Source organism: Mus pahari, chromosome 15 (assembly GCF_900095145.1).
Source record: "Mus pahari chromosome 15, PAHARI_EIJ_v1.1, whole genome shotgun sequence".
Lineage (NCBI taxonomy): Eukaryota > Metazoa > Chordata > Mammalia > Rodentia > Muridae > Mus > Mus pahari.
Window position 1 is genome coordinate 39,495,348 of NC_034604.1, and position 20,906 is coordinate 39,516,253.

General features: G+C 40.4%; 1 protein-coding gene across 1 annotated transcript in view; it reads right to left on the minus strand.

The window, feature by feature from the left end:
- Positions 1-20,906, minus strand: part of Mcc (MCC regulator of WNT signaling pathway) — a 279,992-nt gene that overhangs the window by 232,164 nt on the left and 26,922 nt on the right. The window lies entirely within an intron of this gene.

Below are 20,906 nucleotides of genomic sequence, written 5' to 3' on the forward strand. Positions count from 1 at the left end.
ATATATTAATCATCATGTGGTCACATTATAAAGTGTCCTTTTTTTTCTTTTTTTCTTTCTTATTTTTCTTTTTTATAAAGTGTCCTTTTAAAAATATATATTGAAATACTTAAGGAGGAAATAAGAGGTCTGGCATTTTTTGTCAACTACAGAAAGCAGGGAATGGATGAGTTACCGATGAAACAAACTGACATAGCTTAACTAGTAACCGTTAAAGCTGAGTGACAGATACTCTGTCCTGTTATACGTCTTTGAAAATCTTCCTAACAAACATGTTCGTGTGGGCTGTCTCTGCCTTCTGTGCCAAGAATAGGTTCTAGCGCTCGTAAGCAGAAGAAGAAACTAGAGAAGTCTGTTGCAGATCAGGGGTGCTTATGACTTGGGGGAAATCAATCAAGATGGTAAGAACTGGGTAGATTTGAGATGTAGGTTTTAGGTAAAATTGGCTAGGCCTTCATGAATGCTTGGATATATAGGTCATAGGACACAGAGAGAAAGTCGTGGATGACTACCGGTTTGGAGACTAAACCAAGAGAGAATGGTTTTAAGGAACTAAGGAGTCTGTTTTAGATGTATTAAATTTGAGTTTCTGGGGCTGGGGAGAGATCTTAGTGGTAGCGCATTTGCCCAGCATGTGTGAGACTGTGGGTTCAAGCCTGATAATGACAAAGAGTTAAGTAAATAAATAAGTAAAAGTGAACTTCCTATTCAGCAAGCACATAGGGAGATGTCAACTACAGTTGGACATCTGAATCTTGGGGTCAGGAACAGTTGGGGGGCATGGTGATGATTTGGCCTTCTCCAACATAAGTTTTATAGTTGATGCTGAAAGCCATGAAGATATATGAAGTCACCCAGGGAGAGAATATGGAGTGCAGAGCTCAGTCCCAAGACACACCACAGAGACACTGCCATATTTCCGGGCTAGTTAAAACAAGATGTCCTTTATTTTAATAATTGGAGAAGAAGGAAGAGTTTTGCAAGGGAGGATTGGGAGGGGGCAACATTTGGGATGTAAATAAATAAAAAAATTAATTAATTAGTAATAAAAAAAAGAATCCAACAAGATCAAGGATGAAAACTCAGAGAGGACCAAACCAGCTGCTGAGTGACAGCATGGATGTGGAGAGGCTCCTTCTAGAAGGGTGGCGAGCTTGGTATGATGCTACTGAAAGGCTAGCAGAGTTGACAATGAAACGTTTGCTTCTAAAGATCACTAGTGACCTCCAGAAGAGAAATCATTTAAGTGGCACAGATGGATCAAAGATGGAAAAATGTGAAAAGGTGCTTGAAGGTAACTTTGAGACGCATACTACCCTAAGCCCAAGTGATAGTGAACCCTGCCCATTTGGCCAGGCTCCTTCGGTGCGCTACCCTGCTTTAGGCTCAGTCAGTGGTTTACTGCTGAGACATAGCTGGAATGCCCTACATAATTAGGTTGGTCAGTGTTTGAAATTTCTAAGAAGACAAGTATCTGAAAACTATTTTCGGATTAAATCTTACACAGAGAACAAACAAACAAAAATCTTAACTTTTTTTTTTTTCCAACTGCAAACAAATCCGAGGAGAGCAGGCTCTAGTGTGCTCCCTGATGGCTTGCATGGGCTGCCTCACACCCGACCCACACATTCCGATTACCTAGAGTCATTTGCCAACAGCACCCCTGCCATTATCAGTGGGAAATTCCAATTTGAGTTTTGCTACCTCATTGTGGGATGTTTTGAAAATTACCCTAGTGAGATTTTTTTTTTTTAAGAAACCAAATAGGTATCCCTGTCATTATCAATGGCCTGAGAACCTTTCCTTGACTCTGCTGTACTCCAGATCTCTTTAAAATATATCAGATTTTTCTCCATGGAGGGAAAACTGATCAGTGCAAATTAGAGATTTGGAAGCCCCCCTCCCCCAGGGACAAATTTTTTTAAAAGGTGAGCTTTAAGTCATCCTAAGAGTACCTGCCTATGTCAGTGGAAAACAAAAATACGTATTAAGTAGATGTGGAAAGATAGATCTAGTAAAATTTCGAGAATATTCTGAAATTAAATGAATTCCAAAATGCCTGCCACTGTTATTTCTGGAGCCCTGTGGGCTAAAACAGAACTGTCCCATTGCTCCTTTAGCTAGAATGCATTACAGCAATAGCTAAAAGGGAGCACAGACAGATGGGAGCTGGGGATGGTGATCAGATAAGAGAACTCACCGAGCAGGTTCAGTGTACTGGCTTCTGATCTCTAGCACCGTAAAGGGCGAAGGACAAAGAAGTAATCTGTGTGCCTTACATAACTAATGACAAAAGATGAAAGCTAATGTGGCATTGTACCAAAATGAGATGAGGAAGGAGGGTCTGGCACAAAAGAAAGCTACTTTTCCTGGCTCTGAGACCACACAGTGTTCAGTAATAGACTTCAGTGGTGAGGGCTTCCTACAGGCACACACTGAGATGCAAGGAATAGGCTCTTCCCTTCTCCCAGGGTTTCTTAATTGGTTTGCACAGCTGTCAAGAGATCATGCTTGCCCCTCTAAGCAAATGCTTTCAAACTGGAATTTTCTGCCATTACCCTTCCTTGTGCCCTTGTGTTTTGTTTTCGTTGTTCAGCTATACCTTAAAGCCAATATCTTTTTATGTGAATACTGAACAGTTTCATTGAGTATCATCACCATAAAATCATGTACAAACTGAATTTGTTCCTTTCCACCCAAATCCAACTTCAAGGCTGGCACGGAAGCTTACCTAGGAAAGGTAACTGCCATTGTGGTGGATGACCCAAGTTTCATCCTCTGGTCCGCATGGTTGGAAGAAAGAAGGAAATGTAATAACATCTTTTTAAAAGCTAACTTTAATGACACTTTCTGTAAATGGAGTGCAATGGAAGCTTTTCGTCTTGTCCTGTGATGCAGACTCACATGGTGTTTTGCTGACCAGTAGAAGGGCGTGTGATGTTTGGAGAGAGTCTAAATAGGACTCAATGGACAGTGACAGAGTGCTTGCATAGCTAGCTTTGAGGCACTTGTTGGTCGTCAGTCTTTCGCTGATCTTCACTTTGTTGAGAAAGGCGTGGCAGAGAACTTCTAAAGGCATTCCAGCTGGTCCTGGTCATTCCTGCTGATTCATGCCAGTCCGGAGGCAGAGGACTGGTGGTTTCTGCTGGATCATGCCATCACTGTTGATTCCTGGTTGGTATCCTAATACTGTTCACTGCTGTTATCCTGACTGATGAAGAATGGAATTGCCCCAAAGAACTACTTCTAAACAGGTCCACATCCCCTTGTCCTCTTTACCATCTTTTCTCCCCTGCCTTTGGACAGTTTTCTAGAAAAGAGGAGAGAGGGGTCGACGCAATTGAGAACCCTTATTAAAAGTAGGTTTTGAATAAGCTAAGCCTACAATGGAGTCTATAATTGTAGTAATTTCCAATTGTTCCCCTTCTCTTCCAGCCATTTAAACCCTTCCCTCTCCCTCTGCTTTATACAGCATCTCCCAAGTGTTGTTTTAATAACTAACTGAATGATATGATTCAAGACTAAATCATTTCATGTACTCTAGCACAGGTATTTTTCTCCAAAGTGTATCATGTTTTGCTGTAAGTTATATTTTAATATTTTGTTAAAATATAATTTGTGTGCCAAAAATATTTAATACATTCAAAATTTAAAAGATAATTCAAAAGCACAGCACTTGATTAGAAGTGGCAGCCCTAAGCCGGGTGTGGTGGTGCACGCCTTTAATCCCAGCACTCAGGAGGCAGATTTTTGAGTTCGAGACCAGCCTGGTTGACAAAGTGAGTTCCAGGACATCCAGGGATATACAGAGAAACCTTGTCTCACAAAACAAAACAAAACAAAACAAAACAAAACAAAACAAAACAAAACAAAACAAAACAAAAAATAGAAGTGGCAGCTCTGAGTTTCATCTCCAACACTGGAGAAGAAAATAGAAGTGAGGGATGGGGTATTGAAAGGAGGTGTCATGGCTCCAGAGACTGTGGGACCTGGGAGAATGGAGCCAGTAAATTAGGCGGACTAAAGTCTCATGGAATAGCCAGCCTTACTCAGAACTTCGGACAGTTTATACTCTGGGGGTTAAGAAAGAACAGCTGAGTAATATTCTCATGAGTTCAAGCCGAGTGCAACGACAAGGACAAAGCTGTACAGGACAAAAATGTCTTTCCATAGACATATGTAGATGGTAGTTTAAACATTTAATTGAATAACAACAGCAAGAAATAATGACTAATAAGAAGCAAACTCAGTCCTATCTGTTACATCTGGGAGGAGCATTAAAAACACATTCCAAGTTTTGAAGAAACTGAGCTCACAAGGTTCTTGTGTTCTCAGAGTGTGCTCACAAGCACTCAGAATTCTCCTCACATAACTCCACTCCTGGACCGTGTTCCAACCACGACGGTGAGACAGAATGAATGTCTACAGCTGCGTTGCTGTGAGCTTGCTATTTGGACATTTCATGGAAAGACAACCCACGCGGGTCTGTATCTGGCTGCTTCCACTCAGTGAGCTGCAGAGGTTCACTCAGGTTGGTGTGTATATTCACAGCTCAGGCCTTCTTCTTGCCATACTCTTAGGTGCGCATCATGGTTTCTTTATCTCCTTACCAGCTTATGCACATGTGAGTAACTCCCACTTCCTGACTGGTCTCACAGTGCTTCTAGAAATACATGTTAGCAAGTTTTTCTGTAGATGTATGCTTTCAGTTCCCTTGGGGGGGGGGTGTGCACTTGGAAGAAGAATTACATGGTAATGGGGCAACTTTTTGTTTCACACTTTAACAAACTACTTTCCAAGATGGTTGCCTGTTTTTAAAAAAATCCCACTAGCAATGTTTGTGTTTTAATTTCTTTGACATTATTATCAGTATTTCTTTTTAAATTATAGCCAAATGTTTTTTATTAGTTTTGCTATGAGTACTGATAATACTGAACAACATGTCCTTATTGGCCACTCATATCTTCTCTTCAGAACCCAGGGCCTCAGTGAGCTACAGCTACAGCCCAAAATATTTTAAATTGGGTTGCCTTTTATTTTATTATTTATTTGTTTGTTTGTTTGTTTGGTATGTCCTGGAGATTGGACCTTTATCACTTACAAACCTTCACTTCTTCCCTCTTCCACAGATTGTCTTTCTTTCCTCTTCACAGAGATCATTGAAGAATAAAATATTTAAATGCTGATGAAGCCCAGTTTACCTAAATGTTCTTACTGTGACAGTTCATCTTGCTCATCAACTCGATTGGGTTGAGAGACACCTAGAAAATTATTCCAGCCCAGCACAGACTTTACATCTGTCTGTGAGGGTGTTTCTAGAGAGGGTTAGAACATGAGGGTTATGGCCTAAGTGTTTAATCCACTGGTGGGTACAGAATCTGAATAGACTTATGAGGGGGAAGAACTACAGAAGGTAGGCTAGCTTGGAGGCGATGAATCCCTCGGTATATGCCTTTGGAATGCATACCCCAGGCTAACTTGTTCATATCTTTCTTTCTCTTCAGCTCTCTCTCTCTGCTTCCTGTCCATCATGACAGGATCAGTCTCCTCTTCTGGCACAGGGTTCTGTTGCCATGATTTTCTGCCTTCCCACGAGCTCAGAACCAGCAGAGCCCATGATTATGGATGGACTGAGATTTCTGAAACCGTGAGCCTAAGTCCTTTCCCCATATTTGTTTCTGTCAGACATTTTGTTACAGGGAAAAGAAAGTCACTATGCTTTTGTTGTAACAGTCAATAAACTATTGCCTAATGTAAGATCACATAGCTTGTTTTTTCTCCTAATAGCTTTACGGTGTTGCATTTTATGACGAGGATAGTAATCCATGTTGAATTACATTTTTAGGGTCTGTGTGTGTGTGTGTGTGTGTGTGTGTGCACGCGCGCGCGCATGTCTGTGTGTCTCTGCCTGTTTGTTAGCATTGCTACGGCTCAAACCCAGGGTCTTGTGCATGGTAGCCTACTCTCTGTCGCTGAAATATATTCTCAGCTTCCCACACTTTATTTTTTTAAAAATTATCCAGTTATTCTGTCATTATTTATTGAAACGGTTACTCTTTTCTCACACTAAATTGTTTTTGGCACCCTTGTCAAAACCAATTGACCATAAGTATGTTTATTTATAGAGTTGTAAATCTATCCCATATGTCTCTATGCCTATCTTTGTGCCAATATTTCATGATCTTAATTAATTTGGGGTATTTTTGTTGTTGTTTTCTGTTTTAAAAACAGAAAGTATTGCCTGACATTGTTCTGTTTCAGGGTCGTTTTGGCTGTTCCAAGCCTCTCATGTTTCAACATGAATATTGGAATCAAGCTGCTGGTATGTAAAGAGGCCAGAATTTGGAGACATTTACCTCTTAATATTAAGCCTGCTGACCCACGTATGGGGACTTTGCTTTCATGAAACTGTTTTAAAACAGTTTTATATGTCTCTCATTAAATTTATTACTACATATTTTTTCTCTCCTTCTCCTCCCCTTCCTCCTCCTCCTCTTCCTTCTTCTTCCCCACCCCCTCTCTTAGTTTTTTTAGACAGGATTTTTCTGTGTAGCCCTTGCTGTCCTGAACTCTCTTTGGCCTCCTCCTCAGAGATATGCCTGCCTCTGTTGCTTGAGGGTTGGAATTAAAGGGGTGTGCCACCACTACCTGGCTTTTTCTTTTCTTTTCTTTTTTAAAATTGATCTAATGTAAATAGGCTTTATTTATTTGAACATTATGAAGAGAGATGGAACCCTTTCCAGCCTTAGTCTCCAGTTCCATCTCTCTTCATAATGTTCAAGCTGCCCCACTTCTCTCTCTCTCTCCCATTTGAACACCACATGCCATCATGCCTGGCCCCCATTTTTTTTTTAAATTGAGACAGAATCAAAGAATAATTTTTTAACCAAAATTGCCAAGTACATATTCTAATTAAGTTACAATATTTTCATAGAACTTCCTAATGATATTTGAATCAGCATCTTTCAGCTTCTTTATAGCTTTTTGAACATACAACTCATTTACTGTCCTGTTCTAGGAAATGCCTCTTTTCTCCTTCCTTTCTTCCTTCCTCCTTTCCTTTACTCGCCCTCCCCTCCGTCCTTTGTTCCTTTCTGCCTGCCTATATTTCAAATTCTCACTGGCCTTTAGGCTTTCGTGATCCATGACTTAGCTGTCATGTTCTAAACTGCTCACTTTGATTTCTTCAGTTATGAGGAGTGAAGCTCTTTAAAAATACTGCCAGACGCCTCGTAACCCTCCCATCTGCAAGGCTACCGTGGCAGAGTCCTCTCAAAAGCTCACGTTGAAACTTAACCCTCTATGCAACGGCATTAAGAAGTATGGCTTTAGTGGCGCTCTGAAGTCACAAATAAGACTGCTGCCTATGTAAGAAGGCTTTGGACTTAAAGGGAAACTCTTTCTGCTTGTCTGATTTTTCCATTGGGTGTTTACAGCATTTCCCCCTTCAGGGGATGTGGTAACACAGTGGTCTGCGATAGGCACCAGTCCTACTGGCAACTTGATCTTGCACTTCCAAGTCTCGAGAACTCTGAGAAGCAGATTTCTGTTCCTTCTAAGTTTCCCCAATCTGTGGCATTCTGGGACAGCCGTGTAGCTAATGATAGCCCCTTTGGCTCGAGGGAAAGTTTGAAGAGACGTTTTGCATGTTAGATTTTTTTCATCACTGCAACAGATACCAGAGAAACAATTTAAAGGAGGAAAGATTTATTTTAGCTCAGGGTTTCCATGGTTTAGTTCAAGCATCGTGGCTCTGTGGATCTGGGCTATGGTTAGGCAGAATACCATGGCAACAGAGAGCATGGCAGGGACTACTCATAGCATTACAAGCAAGAGGTCAAGAGAGGTAAGGGAAGAGTCTCGGGGCTAGATAGTCTCTTCAAGTCCCCAGTGACAAATCTTCTCCAACCAGGGCACGCACGCACGCGCGCGCGCGCGCGCACACACACACACACACACACACACACACACACACACTCCTGTAGCTGCCAGTCAGTGGATCATTCTAGAGCCCTCACAAAAATTACCCATCTGTGAATGATTGGACCTACAATATAGAGACTAAAGCTTCAACAAACAAGAATGGGGAGCTGTACTTAACAACTAAACCATAATAAACATTTGAAAACTTTAGCTTTTTATTTATTTTATTTCATTATTTTGTTTTCTTCCCACACTTCCAACATACAAAAATTTGCCCCCTTACTCAGAAAGCCCAATCGATATTATTTTCCACATTGCTAGCTCTGGTGGCATTAGGGTATTTTAGTGCACATCTTGATTGCTTCTTCCCCAGCTGGTAGTACTGTTTGAGGAGATCCTGGATGTCTCAGGAGGTACAGGCTAGCGAGATGTCTCTAGGTTAGGCCATGGAAGACTGCAGCCAATCCCTGGCCCCGCTTCCCTCTGCTTCCTGGTCTACTCCAAGGGGAAGAGCCTCTGACACATACTCCCACTGCTGTGATCTGAGCTGTGCTCCCACTGCTGTGATCTGAGCTGTGCTCCCACTGCTNTGATCTGAGCTGTGCTCCCACTGCTGTGATCTGAGCTGTGCTCCCACTGCTATGATCTGAGCTGTGCTCCCACTGCTGTGATCTGAGCTGCTGTACCATGTCAGACCAAGTCCTTGAAGCCAAAATACTCCTTCTTTCTTTTAAGGCACTTTTGTCATTATACAAAAATGATGAACACGGTAGCAGAGCTATATCATATGGGAATAAGAGCTAACTCAAGTTCACAAAGAGGTTTACAAACAAGAAACTTTTTTTTCTAGTTCTGTGACAAATGTCATTGGACTTTTGATGGGATTGTTTTAAATCTATAGGTAGTTTTTTTTTTGTGAATTTTTTTCTTTTTTATTGGATGTTTTCTTTATTTATATTTCAAATGTTTTCCCCTTTCCAGGTCTCCCCTTTGAAAACACATTATCCCACCCTCAACCCCCCCACCTCTATGAGTGTGCTCCCCCACCCACCTACCCACTCATTCCCATCTTCCTGTCCTGGTATTACCCTACACTGGGGCATCGAGTACCCTCAGGCCCAAAGGTGTCTCCTCCCACTGATGTTCAACAAGGCCATCATCCTCTGCCACTTATGCAGCTGGAGCCATGGGTCCCTCCATGTATACTCTTTCGTTGGTGGTCCAGTCACTGGAAGCTCAGGGGGGTCTGGCCAGTTGACACTGTTGCTCCCTCCATAGATCTGCAAACCCCCTCAGCTCCTTCAGTCCATTCTCCAGCTCCTCCACTGGGGAACCCCACGCTCAATCCAATGGAAATTTTTTAAATTGACCATTTCTTTAAATGATTGAGACAAAAGTATCAAATTAATGTTATTTTATATTCCATCCTTATTTGTCCAAGAAATAGTTATTATTCACTATAGGCCAAACATCATGCTAGGCACTAAATGTATAATGACAACTACAAAGAGGTATGTCATCATTGTCTTCATGTGAACTTTCTGTCTTATATGCAAAAATGGCCATGTAAAGGCCTTTTCTCAGAACTCAGACTTCAGTGCATAACATAACTCATAAGTATGGTTTACCTCCTCTTGGGTGTTTTTTTTTAATGTTTTTCCTTACACATCTGCCACTACCATGAGAATCTGGCTGATCTAGCCTTCTGAACATGAGACTTGTGAATCTGTTGCTCCTCTCTCCCTATTAGATCAACCATCAGCCAGTTTATCTTTAGGGATATGAATGAGTCCACATCCATGGTAGCTAAGAATAATAGTTGCCCTGATAGGCTACAACTGACCCCAGATAGGTCATCAGCAAACACTTACTGTTGAGTGCCACTCCACTCTATTGGTGCCTCATCACACAATCTCACTGCAGTAACAGATACTTGACACATCACTCAATCATAAAAATAAACATGAGATGACACTTGCAGTGTGGTCTCTGAAGATCAGCAATAGTTTCTCTAAACTAGCTAAGTTAAGAAATCAAGGAATACTTCTTGTTTTGTTTTTCAAGAGAAATACATGTACCACCACTACCTGGCCTAAGAAACAGCCCTGACAGACTGGAGAAATGGCTCTGCAGTTAAGAGCACGGACTGTTCTTCCAGAGAGGCCCTCCTCCAATTCCATGCCCACATGGTGGCTCACAGTCATATGAAATTCCACCCCCGGGGGGTGTCTGACACCCTCTTTTGGCCTCTGTGGGCACTGCATGCAAAGACAGAGGCAAATGAAGTACACATGTAAAATTAAAACCTGGAAATATTAAAATAAGAAAAAGAATGATGCGTAATCTTAGATCTAAAAGATATGCAGGAGCTAGAGAAGTGGCTCATATCTGATGCTCTTCCAAAAAACTGGAGTTCAATTCCCACAACATATGTGGAATGTCTCACAACTGCCTGTAGCTCCAACTTTAGGGAATACAATATTCTCTTCTGGCTTCCTCAAGCACCTACATTCTTGTGCAACACACATACAAACACACACACACACACACACACACACACATACACACACACACACACATACACACACCATCTCTTTCTAAAACTCATACACATGTGTTAAAAAATAAATAAAAATGTATAGAAATGAACTAAGTGAGGAGCAGGGAATGGGGTTATTGAAATCATAGGACTACATATGCAAAAGTTCTGTTACAAGGTGAATAAATGCTGAGTTATTTACAAGCTGATGTGGATGGAGCTTGGACAGGAAGGGAAGAATTCAGGAGGGGAAGGTGTACAGATAAGCAATTAAGTAGAATAAGCAGAAAGCCTCAGAGACCACACAAAGGACCTGAGACTTGATCCAAAGAATTGTGTGAAATGCTGGTTTCAGATGGACAATAACCATGGATCTTCTCACAGAGAGTATCAACAGGCGGCGGAAGAGAGAAAACAGAGGAGGAGGGGACTTATGGGGACCATATGCTCAAGACACATTATATACTCTCATGGATATGTCCTTTCCAATGGAACCCAGTACCATGCACAATGAAAACATGTGTATTTTGTTGTAAGGTACGTATGGAATTTCTCATTAGACAACTTGACATTTCCCCACGATTTTCACAGCCTCTAAAACAAGATTATCCACCCACTTGTTCAATAAACATTCATTGAGAGGATCCAGAATAGAATGAGTCAATGACTGGGAGATTCAATGGATGAATGAGCCTGGGACAAGCCATCCAGTAGGCTCTCGAGAGAAGCAAAGATAATACTCCCATTCTTGATCTGTTCATAGCCTCGTAGGAGAGATTCACTCCTATCACTTTGGTTGTAAAAGAGAGGCTTCATTGTAAACCCAGGTAAATGCAAGTGGTGTACTTTAAATAGCTAAAAATATGATGTGATATCATGCAGTCAATAATTAGGCTAATAAAATGAGAAGACACCTCTCCAAAGATGAAATACATATGGCCAATGAACACACAGGGGAATAGTCAACATCACTAGTTATCAGAGCAATGTAATAAAACTACATTGACATTTCATCTTGCCCCAGTCAGAATGTCAGTCATTAGCAAACAAATAGTAGCCAATTGTGGATCTTTTTGAGTTTGAGGACAACCTAGTAAGTTCTAAGACAGCCAGGGCTCTGTAGAGAGACCCTGTCTCAAAACGAAACAAAATCAAATAGTAATAAGGGTTGGCAAGGATGTGCACAAAAAGGGCTATACACTAGTCTAGACAGAATGAAATTCAATACAGAAAAAAACCTCTAAAGCAGTGGTTCTCAACCTGTGGGTCATGACCTTTGTGGGAGTCACATTTAGATATTCTGTATATCAGATACCTACAATTACAATTTATAAAATCATGTGTATATATTGATATGAAAGAAGAGGCAAAACTGTTGAAGAAAATGAAGAGGGAAAAGGGGCAGGAGAAGGAGGATAGGTGAGGAGGGAGTTATTAGGGGGCATATACTCAAAACGTATTATATACTAGCATGGGAATATCCTCATGGAACCCAATACCATGAACAATAAAATTATACCAATTAATGAAGGCAATGGTTCTGATACTAAGGTCCTGTTCCCTAATTGGTTCTTGATTTGTCAGTAAAGAATGCCAGGGGCCAAATGTTGGGCCGAAGGTACAGGCAGAACTCCAGGTCCCAGCAGGAAAAGGAGACACAAGGAAGGAGAGGGGGTTCTGCCATGCTTTGGAGGGAAACAAACACAGCAACCATGTGAGGTCTCAGAGTAGGGGCTGGGGCCTGTGGCCACCACTACAGATGGGTGGCCAGGGATATTTGACAGGGGCTAGATGGGACTAGTCACTGAAGTTTAGGCAGGTGGAGAGACAGAAATAATAAACTGGTAAGGGCACACTTTTCCAGGCCGGAGATATCAGCACCCAGCAATTGTACCAAGAAAGCAAGTTGTGAAGGAATAAAGTGTGTGTGTGTGTGTGTGTGTGTGTGTGTGTGTGTGTGTGTGTTGTCCAGGGATGCAAGGGAAGCTGGGTGGGGGCTGGTAGCAAACCACTTCCTGGATCAAAGGTGGTAGCTAAAACTAGACAAAAAAAAAAAATTACAGCATTGTTTTTTTGTTTTTGTTTTTCCAAGGCAGGCTTTCACTAAATATTCCTGGCTGTCCTGGAACTAATTATGTACACCAGGCTGATCTGAAACCCACAAAGATCTATGTACTCTGCCTCTCCAGTGCTGGGATCAAAGACATAGATCAATATCCCCAGTTAAAATATTCTTTAAAAAAAAAAAATAGGAGCTGCTCTGGGACTTGTATCTTCCTACCTTTGGCCCCACTTGATCAAAACCCCACCCCTCAGAGGTCAGCCCAAAGATCTGTGACTGGTCACTGTGTTTTTCCAAGAATTTTGCTCCTTTCTCTGAATTCTTATTGGGCTGGTTGCCTTTTGTGTTTTTTTTTCAATTCAACACAAATCTAGACATAGCTAGAAGAGGGAATGTCAATCAAGGGATTGGCTTGTAGGCAAGTCTGTGGGGTGTTTTCTTGATTAATGATTGATTGATTTGGGAGGCCCATATCATTGTGGGTTATGCCACTCTGGGCATGTGGTCCTGAATGTATAGAAAAGCAGGTTGAACAAGTCAGTAAGTAACACTCCTCCATGGCTTCTGCTTCAGTTCCTGCTTCCAGGTTCCTGCCGTGAGTTCTTGCCCAGAATCCCCTTCATGGTGGACTGTATTCTGTGAGATGAAGTAATCCCTTTCCCCAAGACACTTTTGGTCATGGTGTTTTATCACAGCAATAAAAAGCAAACTAAGACACTCATAGACTCTTGGTTTGTGGAGTTATCAGACAATGAGCTGTGCCCAATGTCAATACACACACACACACACACACACACACACACACACACACGCACACGCACACGCACACACACACACACACACACACACAATCTTTAAACAAAATGCACTAGAGGAGCGATGACTCAGCGGTTAAGAACACTGGCTGCCCTTCCCAGAGGACCCTGGTTCCATTCCCAGCACCCACCTGGCAGCTCACAACTGTCTGTAACTCCAGTTCCAATGGATCTGGCACCCTTGCACAGATGTGCAGGCAGAACACCAATCCTCATAGAAATAAATAAATCTTAAAACAAACAAACAAACAATGCACTAGGACTAGCTCAGTGTTTAAGAACACTGACTGTTCTTCCAGAGGTCCTGAGTTCAATTCTCAGCAACCACATGATAGTTCTCAATCATCTATAGGGAGATCTGATGCCCTTTTTTGGTGTGTCATGTACTGAATGTAGTTGTGGAGATAGTGTTCAACAAATTATGGATATTAAATTAAGACACAGTAGACTGTTCCACTGAATAGAATGGATACACAAATATTGATACATTTTAATAGTTCAATTCAGCCTAAATCCTACCACACACATTGGATTTAGAATGTCCTTTTAATTATGTCATATAAAAAGTCTCAGTGGCAGCTGGAAAGCCAAGTGCTTTTCATTCACTGTTCCTCAACAAGTGTCTGGAAGAAATGGAATTTTTGTATCATCGAGTCTTATAAAATGCCCAGGATAAGAAAGATGCAAAGAAGAAAAAAAGGGGGCAGGAAAGGAGGAAAAGGGAAGCCCTGAGGAGATTTTTGTTGTATTAAGTAGGAAACTCTGCTTAAAATTAGTCAAACTCACAAATAAAAGACTCTAAACATACATTGCTAGTGTTTCTTTGAAAGCTTTGCCTTGCTAACTAATCTGAATGCACAAGTAATAAGAAAAAGAGAGAAGTCAGTTTGCGAGGCCTCATCTGCTAGGGAAGCCAACAACAGAATTGAAATCTCACAAGTGTTGAATATTTGGCTACAGGTCATTTATATTTCTGTCATGATTCACTACGTTCTAAGAGTGAGAGAAACTACATTTCACATAGCCCACATGAGCCCAGGCACATCTAATCTTCCATCTCCACTTTTAATTTATATCTGCAAAGTGAATGAATGAGCAACTATGGGGATATAAAAGCCAGGGTCAAAGAAACATAATGCATGATTCTATTACACCTGATGCCCAGCTCTGAACAAATAAACTCTATTACATGCTGGCTATGGATCAAGAGAGTATGGCAAACCACGCTTCCCCTACCAAGCAGACATGCAGAATCTGTCCAATACAATTCAGTGTGATGCACTGACTATGTGTGTGTGTGTGTGTGTGTGTGTGTGTGTTCACTCACATGCATGCTTTCATTTCATTTAATACCATTCATTCCCTTTTAATTTAAGCAAAGCAAAATGGAAATAACAGATGCAAAAGTATGGTGAAAATATCCCTTGGACAAAGCTATGTAAATGAAGGCAACAGTCTACGCAGTCTTCCTGATTCCTCCTGGTATTCAACTGCTCAGATTAGATTCATGTCACTCACTATCTTCATCAGATCTCACAAAAGTAGGTACTAACCAAAAGAAATAGGAGGTGAGGTTCTTCCTTAAAATGGGACACTAGGTTTTGAGAGAAATGCTTGGATTAAATGAAGGAACTTGATTAAACGCACAATTCAAGATAATGATTAGCTGAATGCTGGAACTCGGATGCCTGACATACTTTAGCATATGAATTAAATTTTCTCTTAGCCAATAAGCTTTTTTAAAAAAGTGTTCTACTCAAACACATCCCTTCAGAGAACAGGCCATATGTGGAATGAGTAGACTCCTGGCGTCCATGTGGGCTTAGTTTGCAATTTCTGAGTTGGTTGGGAAAGTGCATTTTATTGCATAATATGAAATGTATACTGGTAGAATTATTTCACACTTAATTGGCATGTCTGTTTAATCAAATGGGTCATCACTCGAACACATACAAACAAAAATATACCAGCAGTTGTTTTCATGACTGATAATACCAAAAAGGGCAGACATTTATGGCTAGAGATTGAAGGTTATACTGCAAACAAGGAACATACACGTGGTAAGGACAGGGACAGAACTGTCCTGTGCTCAACGTGTATTTCCCTAGGCACATTCACAACTGTATAGCACAGTGCTTTCCATAAAGCCTTCACCACACAAATGGAATTTAAAAATGGGATTGTAGCATATGGCTATGAAAATTGTAAATGTGGTCCACATGTGTTCAACAAGGCCAATGTGGAAGCTAATGAAGACACAAAATCAGGGAAGGGACATCAGTCAGAATGCTCAGAGAGTCTATAGCCATTGTCTGACTATCAAAAGGAGAAGGATAATCAGGATATAATTAGAGCTTTCATACTCACGGTCTTACAAATTGAAGATTTCACACAATTTGCATATCATAAGATGCCTAGGAAGGCCGCAGAGCCTTATGAATCTTAAGGAGAAAGAGCAGCAAATCAATTATAGCGAGGTGAAGGTCAAATGATTTCAATTATTGATATTTCACTGTAGGAGTTAGCTGTATTTGAGTAAGTCTTGAAGGGGTTGGAGGCTCCAGGGAGCCGCAGTGTAAGCACATCCATTTTTAGAACACTGTACTGCGGACATTCCATGCAGGAATCGCTGTGAGTCTCATTTTCAGATGAAGACAACTAAATTCCAGAGAGGCAAAACATTTCCTTAACATCAGAAAGCTAGCAAATGCCTAACAAAGATGTAAATTCCACATTTGACTGAGTCCAAAGCCTGTTCTCAACCATGAAGCTGTTTCCTAAAGTTTGTGTACTGATAATTCAAAATACCTGTTTAAGAAGAAAAAAATTAATACAATCATTTCTTTGTGCATCTCTGTATGCGTTCATATGTGTGGACACATATGTACTAGAATTTCACCTCTTGTGTCTTCTTTGGTCACTTCATACATTATTTTAACATTTTATTTGTTGATTTGTTTTATTGTGTGTATGATGTGTAGGATACAAGGGGGGATGTGTATCATGGTCCTGCTGTGTGGAGGCCAGAGGACTACCGAGAAGTCAGTTCTGTCCTACCTTTCAGTGGGTTCTGAGGATCAAACTCAAGTCACCAAGCTTGCATGGCAAGCACCATTACCTCCTGAGCCATCTCATTTGTTCTTTGCCACCATCTATCTGTCTGTCTGTCTGCCTGTCTATCATCTATCACTATCTATCAATCAATCAATCAATCTCTCATCATCTATTATCTATCATCTATCTATCTATCTATCTATCTATCTACCTACCTACCTACCTACCTACCTACCTACCTACCTACCTACCTATCTATTATTTGATTTATAGTCTTTCACCGAGTCTAGAGCTCATCAATTTGGCTGGACTGCCTGACTTATAACCTCCAGAGATCACCCTGTCCCTGTCACCAACTCCCTCTAGCACTAGGATCACAAAAGCGTACCATATCACCAGGCTTTTATTTACAAGGGGACTAAGGACCAAAGTCAGGTCTGCTTATGAGGCAGGCACTTTACTGACATAAAGATCTCCCCAGTCCTGATGCCGTCATTAACGGTAAATAGTTGCCCTTGCTCATTATTAAATCAACTCTCACAAGCCCGATACAAACCATGCTTCCTCTCACTTAAGCTAGGACTACAGGTGTGCACCATCACACCTGATCTGCCTTTCCTTAAAAGGTCTCTAAGAGCTGGGGAAGTATTAGAGACTTCTTGAACTAAAGGGTCTAAGAGTCATTTATTTTTCAGTATAATTTAATTGTGGGCTTCTGATTTCTAAAAAAAAAAAAAAAAAAGTATGCTTTCATTTATGAAACCATATTCATTAAAATACCAAGATCACCACCACAAAAAATCTAGCAAAGCCAACTGCCTGTGTCAACCAGAGTAACCGAAAGACACATATACATGTAGATTCGTTGTTTTTAAAAACAGCTACAGTGGCAGACAGAGAAATGGATTATCGGTGGGAAATACTCCCAGAGTGAAAGAATTGCCATTTGTCATGTCAAGAAACAGATTTTTTCATATGATGGTGAAGTCATGTGCAAGACAATACAGCTTGAGAAAATGCACCTGAGTAGCTAAGAGAGAAACATAAATACAAACAAAAACTCTTCGGTGTCACTCTGTGGAGCAGACTTAATTGGCAGAGCAGTCTGTCTATCCATAAGCCCCTGAGTTCTTCAAAATATTTACAATTCTGAGGAAATGTATGTTTATTTTAGAATGAGGAAAGCATAGTGCTTAGACTTTACATTTCTCAGGAGCCAGAACCTAGCTTAATTCTTACCAGAGTTCCTTGGCCAAAAAAAAAAAAAAAAAAAAAAAACCCAGTGATGAGTAAAAAACACTGGATAAATCCATATATAGGTGATATTTAAAATAAATTGGTAGCTCTCAAATATGATTTAGGCAGATGCAGGTAGTGGGGACACAGAATTGATTTGAATGCCTAGCTAGGAGATACTGAATATAACACTATATTTTGTCAAGTATTTCAAATATACTGTCCTACACTTCCCTCATCGACACAGTGGATACATAGCTTTAGAAGAGTTAGTTGGTCCAGGTTTCCAAAGCTACATCTCTATTTAAAAAGAAACACGGAGGCATGGAATGACATTCATCAGCTACTCATGCTCAGTAATCATTTTGCTCCAAGTTAGTGAAATTCTCCCACAGCACCAGAGCTGGTATGGTCGACAGACCCAGGAGGGATGAGCCATTTGTATGCAGTCTGCTCAGATGTGTAAAAGCAGAACTCCTACTTGTTTCAAGTTCAGGAAGTAGACTCAAAGATGCATTTTCTATAGTAAAGTTTAAAAAGTTGCTTTTTTAAAATAAGGAAATGCTTTTCAAGAAAAACAGAAAAGTTTTATTCTCTGACTCATAGCATTTGAGAACATTTGACTCTGATTTCCTTGTGTTGGTTTTGGAGCCTGAAGTCCTTTGCTAATTTAAGGGGGTGAGGAGGGGAGCACTTTGAAAGAAGAAACGTCTGGATTCCGAGAGAATCCACCACACAGCCAGTAGAAAACTTCAGGAAGGAAGGGAACAGGATATGGTCAACAGGTAAGACACGGGGCGGCACCTCTCTCTCAGAGACACACCCATTACAAGACGGTACCATCCTTTCATCTGAACTTGGCTCTGGAGGAGCAAATGCTCCTTTTCTTCTAGAGGTCAAACTGGGTCCTTAAAAGCAAAACCCTGGGACCTACCCTTAGATGAAGAGATACAGGCACTCATAAAACCTGTTGTGAGAAGAAGAATTAGTATTCTCCAGAGATGAGTCCCTAAATGGTTATACAAGTTGTATAAAAAGCCCTAACAACACACATATCAAAACATACATGCAGGCAACACTAACGGACTCAGCAAGTTGCATTTACTTACCATATGTATGGAACAATAATAAAGAATAAGAGGCCATGGATCGGAAAGGGGGGTAGAAGAGGTTGGACAGGGTAGGGAAGAAATGGTGTAATTATATATCAGTTCAATTAAAATTCCTAAAAAAAGGTAAAGCCCTGGATTAAGTTCAAGTGAGCAGCATACCTGTGAATCATCAGAGAGCTGCTTCCGGAATGAATACAACATTTCTATTTCTGACAAGTCCTAGGTGGTACGGACGCTACTGATTTTTGTACCACACTAAACAAAAGTCTATTTCTTCCTTTGTTTTAAGGAAGAAAAAAAAACTATATGTAATATGGAACCATTGCACTGTGATCTGAAATTATCCCTACCTACTGAATATCTAACATGAGTGTGACAAAGTTTAGTTTAATGATTTCTGCATTTAAACTTCTTTTTATAAATTTATTTGAATTTTTTGAAAGACGTTATATAAAATTGCTCAAGAGAAAATTCTTCGCAAGGGAAGCATGAATCGTTTTGCTTTAAAGTTGAGTCAAGAAGTTATGAGAAAAGAACACTTGTTTGACTTGCAGCTGAAGTGGATGTAAGCATTTTAGTAAATAAAGAGGGAATCTATTCCTCTTCCTCTGATTCAATTATTCAATTAAAGTTAACTGGATGAAGTCCACAAGCCAGAGCCATTCATTTTGTATCTGCTTACCTAACTCTTATGTTAAACAATTGGCTGACTGAGAAGATAATGTTTCTTATTCATTCCATAAATATTGATTGAGCACCAACACTGCATTAGGAATTAGTTCGGTACAGAAGATAGAGAGAAAGTGAGTTAGACAGACAAATGATAATTGGAAACAATTATTAATAGCTTGAAAAACATTTTCAAATAGTTTTTACTTATGTGTGATGATGCTACAGAAGATGAAGACCCACGAGTCTGGAGGGATGGTTCAGTGGTTAAGCACCGACTGCTCTTCCACAGGATGCTGGTTTGGTTCCCAACACCCACACTGGGTCCAGGATGGGGTGGCCCACAACTGTCAGTGACTCCAGTTCCAGACAATCTGGAGCCATCTTCTGGACTCTGCGGGCACCATTCGAGCAAACTGTGCCACAGAAATGCATGCAGAGACTGCTGTCACAGTCTCTGTGAGTTCATATGTGCATCAGTACTGCTGGATTTTGAGGATATGTGTTGGTTGAGGTCTTCCTGTAAATTGCTTTCATTATGTTGAGATATGTCCCTTGAATTGCTACCCTCTCCAGGACTATTATCATGAAAAGGAAGTGGATATTATCAAAGGCCATTTCTACATGTTGTTTCTGTCTTTGAGTGTGTTTATATGGTGCTTTACATTTATCAATTTACATATGTTGATCCACCCCTGAATCCCTGGATGATGCCTACTTAAAAAATGGTGAATAAATAGTTTTGGTATGTTCTTGGATTTGGTTTGCAATTAGTTTATTGAGAATCTTTCCACCTTTGTTTATAAAAGAAATAGATCTATAATTCTCCTTCTTGGTTGGGTCTTTACATGGTTTATGTATTAGGGTAACTGTGGCCTCTTAAAAAGAATTAGGCAATGTTCCTTTTATTTTGATTGTGGGATAATTTGTGGAGTATTGTCATTAATTCTTTGAAGGTATGGAGAATTCTGCACTGAATCCATCTGACCCTAGGATGTGTTTGGTTGGGAGACTCTTAATTACTTCTTCTATTACATGAGGGGTTATAGGTCTATTTAAATTGTTTACCTAGTCTTGATTTAACTTTGGTTGGTGGTATATATAAAGAAATTGTTTATGTCTTTTAGGTTTTCCAGTTTGTTGGAGTACAGGGTTTTAAATCGTGTCCTTATGATTCCCTGGATCTCCTCAGTATGTGTTGTTATCGCCCGCTTTGCCTCTAATTTTGATCTTTTCTTCCAGCCTTTTAGCTAATTTGGAAAAGGTTTTGTCAAGCTTATTGATTTTTCTCAAAGAACCAACTCTGTTTCATTGATTCTTTGTGATCTTTTCCTTTTTCTTTTATTGATTCCATCCTTGGATTTGACTATTTCTTGCTGTCTACTCCTTTTGAGTGTGATTTCTTCTTCTTCTTCTTCTTCTTCTTCTTCTTCTTCTTCTTCTTCTTCTTCTTCTTCTTCTTCTTCTTCTTCTTCTTCTTCTTCTCCTCCTCCTCC